The sequence below is a fragment of the Haliotis cracherodii genome, unplaced genomic scaffold, assembly GCF_022045235.1.
Source record: "Haliotis cracherodii isolate W230 unplaced genomic scaffold, xgHalCrac1.p SCAF_9, whole genome shotgun sequence".
In the NCBI taxonomy this organism is placed as follows: Eukaryota; Metazoa; Mollusca; class Gastropoda; order Lepetellida; family Haliotidae; genus Haliotis; species Haliotis cracherodii.
The window spans coordinates 40,718,545-40,724,562 of NW_027266343.1; positions in this window are offsets into that span (position 1 = coordinate 40,718,545).

Consider the following 6,018-nt stretch of genomic DNA (forward strand, 5'->3'; position numbering starts at 1 on the left):
GTGGTGGCCACACCAAGTACTGATTTTGAACCCCCCAGCTGTGATGTCTTCTGGTGCCTCCCCAAATTCACAATTCGCAAAAACATTCCCCAGACTGTTAATTTCATGTGGGTGTTTTGTATTTCTTTATTCATTTCCCACTGTAGGCCATCGGCCCGTTGTACATTTAGATAGTCAGCTCCACAATGGACATTAACGAGCTTCTTATATTCATGGTATGGAATATATATAGTAAAAGGTTTTTCATGGTTTCAACATGACATGATGACAACTATAGGTTAAATTTATGTAATGTAGGATGGACATGATATTTTCCTGGACTATATTTATTTCTAAGATTATTATGTGTTTAACAAATTAACAGAAAATGGTATTCGTTTTCGATAAAACCAATGCTACAGAGGTTACAAAGTCTTTGGTCTCTTGGGACATTATGATATCTACCCACTTCAATATGGAGTGTGTGCGAACTACAGTGATAGCGGGAAGGCACATTACGACATTTACCAATATTGATATTTAGAAGATACGGTACAACACACAAAAAATCTGCGATGTCTTTACTTACATATATAAGCATTTGAAAATAAAGATATTTATATGATACATCCACATGACGTTTCTTTTGCCTTTCAGTGTATATGATCTCAGTGGCCATCACTCATAATCAAACCACCACCCCTTCCCCTTAAAATACCCCCTTTGAAAAATACGGGTTCGATTCCCCACATTGGTACAATGTATGAAGCCCATTTTGGTGTCCCCCGCCGTGATATTGCTGGAATATTTGCTAAAAGCGGCGTAAAACCATACTCACTCATTCTTCCTTCCGTATGTCCCAGCTATTGAGCTTTAAGCTGGTGGAATGTCTGAAATGATGCAGGTCTTAGACGCTTCCCACTTTGATGAAACCCTCGGGCATGGTATGATACTGACAAACATAGAAACCTGACCTGGGAGATTCTGGGATTCGAACCCACGATCTTGGTTCTAATGCGCACAGCGAGTTGCGATGCCCTCGACGACTGGGCCACAAGTGCCAACCGTTAAGTTGTACAGTTTTGAATCAATACACTTGAATTAATCTAAAATGAACCCAGATGAGATTTGGAGCTCCATTTCTTACGTCTCAATTACCGCTAACCTCTTCCACGTCCAACTCCTGCGGCCACATGTAAGGTGTTCACTGTATCGTTAGTGGTAGAACTACTTTTTATCACGAAATGCCACACGATACAGCTGTTACTCAGCCGAGAGCGCTGTCAGGCATTGGGGATGGCACCCCAAGCTTGGTTTGAGTGGAGCTCTGACACAAAGGATTGTAGTGGGTTTTTCTTCATCTGGTGACAAGCTATCCGAGACGTGGTGAATTGAGGCAGAATAATGATGGATGTCATGGTTAAAAAATATTAACTTGCTACACCAGACTCATGTTTGACTTGAGTTAAACCCATATTCATGTATCACAGCATGACATTGCAACACCCTTGCTACAGTCGGCTTGAAGCCTAACTACTTTATGGACATGTCCATTTGTTTTGTTTATCGGAAATTGCTTCAAACCACTAACTTTTGGGTGTGGAGAAGCCGAACAAGCATTTCTGAAAGCAACTTCGTTTCAACTTCGGCCCAAAGAATATATAATAGCTAGTACTTTTATAAACGAAAACGTCAATCTCCTCAGAAACAGACTCTCTCTCATGTTAGAATATGTTCTCGTTTTCAAAAACCTTTTCCATTTTACCTTTTCACACTCTTTAATCATACCTCTGGGGTGGATGGTAATAACTGAAACACTTTGTGTCAGTCATGTCAACACGGCAAATGGCAGTTCTCGTTATTTGGCATATATCATACCGTACCGGTTGCATCAGCAAGGGTGTACGCAATCTCATTAAAATCAGATCTTAGTTCTCGCTACCGATAACAAAGATCTGAGGACATCCCATTACGGGTCACGTCAGACCGACCTTGCGCTAACTTTGACCGACCAATAGAATGACCAATCAGAAGGCATCCATCTCGTGCTTTACGGCACTAATTTCAAATTGGCGACTACGCTTCGAAATATAATTTGACAAATTCTCGATTACAAATTTGAAACCTGAACAAAAGAACATTCTGAAATGGCTGATAGATGGTCTAGATTGTATGGATTCAGTCGTTAAACCCGTAACTATCTTTCGGAGTTAAGGTTTTCGAGGTTGCATGATTATAAATCACAATCCGACTGTCACTTTCATAATCTGGTAAGCGATGCTCTGATTGGTCGGATGAAAGGTCGTTCTGACGTGACCCCTAATGGGATGTCCTAAGATCTTTGTTTAGCGGTAGCGAGAACTGAGGTCTGATTTTAATGAGATTGGGGTGTACCAGGCGTATTACACTCTGACATGGGCGCCCTTAATTTGACTATGAATGCCCGATGTTCAATCATGGACGCCTCTTTACCATGAACACCTTTTATTCAAATAGGGGCACAATTTTTCAACCACCGAGACCATTGATCAATCACGGAAGTCTTTCTTTAGCAATGGACACCCTGAGTTCCATCATTTCCCCCTTCAATCATGGACGCCCTTTGATCATTCATGGACGCCCTTTGATCATTCATGGACGCCCTTCATTCCACCATTTTGCCCTTTATTCACTCATGGACGCCCTTCATTCAATCATTTTCCCTCATTCAATCATGGACGACATTTGTTCGTTCATCGATTCCCTTCATTCAACCATTTTTGTCCTGTTTTAATTATGGATGCCCTTTGCTAATTCGTGGACGCCCTTAATTTGACAAGGGTGCCTTTCGTTCAACCACAGACGCACTTTTTTCAACCATTGACGACCAGTAAACGATATTAGGACAACCTGCATCATTTGTCCTGGTATAAGCATTTTACAAGAGTCTAATCGCCAAAAGCCAATCTTTAATTGAGCAGGAGTCTGGGTTCCCGATCGTCTGCCCATTACCTTCAAATGGGCATTGTAAATCTCTCGACCCTTGTCCTAATTGACCACCAATTACAAACGGTCAGCAGATTTACAGCGGTCATTAGGGTGTGCCCTTGGTTCCCGCTTAGAGTGTCTACAACTCACTTTACCCATATATCATCGTGTCTGCATTGTGACGGGAACCTTGTAACGACACGTACATGCTCCAACCTGTATTGATTCTGCAGCTCATAGAGAACTGATCCGAAGTGCGGCAGAAATCAAAATACGCTCAACACTCATAGACTCGCACTTAGTGATTGTAGTTCCAATTCAGCTACATCACGGTATGTCCTATTAATTTTTACCATGTTTTTAACTTTTACCAGAAACCTACAAGCACGCCCGTTGTGCTAACAGACCAAGGTTCATGATCCGAGGGGCGGTGACGTAGCCATGTGGTTAGAGCGCTCGCTTTTCGCGACAAAGGCCTGGGTTAGATTCCCCATATGGGTACAATGTTGAGAATACTCTTCAAAAGTGGCGTAAAACCATACTCATTCACTCACTCATAATCAGAGGGAATGTGGGATTCAACTCCTGCAAAACGAATCGCGGCGAAATCTAGTGAAACACACGAGAAACGTAAAGTTACCTACCGAAACAGATTCCAGTGTGCGTAAAAGGCAAATAGCGGTGAAAATTAGCCGAATGCATCACTGAAGATCCGCGAAAAGGGTCATCTTGTCCTGCACTAAACAGAGCAATAACCACTTTTTTACAATATGGTCGAGTGTACCGTTATTAGTCTTTATGAGTATACATATGTAATTACTGCGCAAATGGATGTGCCAGTCCAAGGAATGAACCAGTACGTGTGGCAATGTGTGCGTGCGTATGCGTGTGTGTGCGTTAGGGGGGGGGGGGGGGGGGGGTCACTAGGTCAGAAACCCGAGTTTTCCCAAACTGTGTTGATTGGAAGTGAGTTAACCTGAAAATCTAAACCATTACCCACGAGCCAAGAGCCAAGCAATTACTTCCGCCTAATTTCGCCCAAGAACCAGAGGAAGAGTAGTTAAAAAATAAGGACTTACATTTCTTCATTCAAGGCTTTTTTTTAACTAAGACACTATTTCGAAAGTATTACCTTCTAAAAAATCCGACGAAAAATATTCATCTTCTTGCGCAGAGAAGTAAAACTTTAAAAAAGATTATTCGGTTAAAAAATTCTGTACTTCATATTCTGAAAATAATCGACAAGGGCGTAAGTTTATGCCAACGTGTCCTTACTCGGTATAGATATATCTGTTCATAAATCCCCTAATCCTGAAGAACAGATACAACCTCGCCATGCCTTTCATGCCGCCATAAATTCAGACCACCAATGCAATTTGTTGTTGGAATCCATCAAATCTGTCTTCAAGAGGACACACATACAAATACCAGCATTGACTGCCCCTGTCATAAAAGAGGGATAAAATCAATTGGTTGTTAATTAAAACGACTGTTGATGGCCTGGTTGTAAGCTTTTAAACGCCCAGCTCGGCTTCAAACAAACGTCATAAATATTAAAGGATCTTCCTGATGGACAGAGACGCCAGGGAAGCTTAATGTGCTGTTGGTGATGGGAGTCGCCTTGTTTGGGAATCCCGTGTTGAGCGCACGCGGACTCACAAAGACAATATTTATTTATCAGTTCCTGGTTTTGGGTTTGACGTGCAGTAATCTATTGTTTGAGGAACAGGTCTGGATGTGGACTGAAGACCATCTTACATTTGATCGTTTTCTCGATTATCAGTCCGTATTTCATTCCATGATGTTCACAGTCAATTATGATGGTAATTTGGAAACATTGTCCAAACAGGAACAGTATTTAGCTTTCAAACAAGAAGAACATTTCTCCCGAACAGGAAGACAATTTATAAGAAGCATATAATATGGTTACAATGGTCAAAACAATCAAATGCATTTTTTGTTACGGGTGTTCAAAACATGAAGACGAATGGTACTAATTACAAAACATGGAAGTACATGTAATATGGTAACAACGTACAAACATGAGGGTATTCCTGATGTGGTAACAATGTTCAAACAATATAATTATTTGGTAACAATGTTCAAACAAAATAATTATTTGGTTACAATGTTCAAACAATATAATTATTTGGTAGCAATTTCAAACAATATAATTATTTGGTAACTATGTTTTAGCAAAATAAGTATTTGGTAGCAATTTCAAACAACATAATTATTTGGTAGCAATTTCAAACAACATAATTACTTGGCAGCAATTTCAAACAAAATAATTATTTGGTTACAATATTCAAACAACATAATTATTTGGTTACAATGTTCAAACAATATAATTATTTGGTAGCAATATTCAAAACATTAAACGATGAAGTTAACGTCGAAACAATGTCCAAACTGAACATTATTTAGTAGTCCAAACAAAAGAACATTTGTCCCGAACAGGAAGATAATTTTCCAAAGATAATATAGTAATAATGATCAAACATGGTTCATGTGATATCGTTACATTGTTAAACATTTTAGGGTCACATAATATTGTAACAGTGCTCAAACAATACAATCATTTGCTAACAATTCTAAAACAGGAAGGGGCGGTCGGGGAGCCTAGTGGTTAAAGCGTTTGCTCGTCACGCCGAAGACCCGGGTTCGATTCCCGACATGGGTACAATGTGTGAAGCCCATTTGTGGTGTCCCCCGCCGTGATATTGCTGGAATATTGCTAAAAACGGCGTAAAACCATACTCACTCACTCTAAAACAGGAGAATCATTTTGGCAACAATTGCAATTTTCCAAGATCACATGTACAGTGCACTTCTTTATTTTTTATATTGATCGATATTGATTTGAGTCAAACCTGTTGTCGACACTGGTCTTAGTACGGGGCAAGCTAGTACCATGCTTCAACCACGATGGTCGATAGTGGTCGTAGTGTAACTCTCCATCGGTTCAACCCTCGTTAAACGACCTGTGTGTGTAGGCATCCAGTGATTTTGTCACTTCAGTGTAAATCGGTTACACAAGAGAAATGTTCCAACATATGTGCCCTGGGGTTT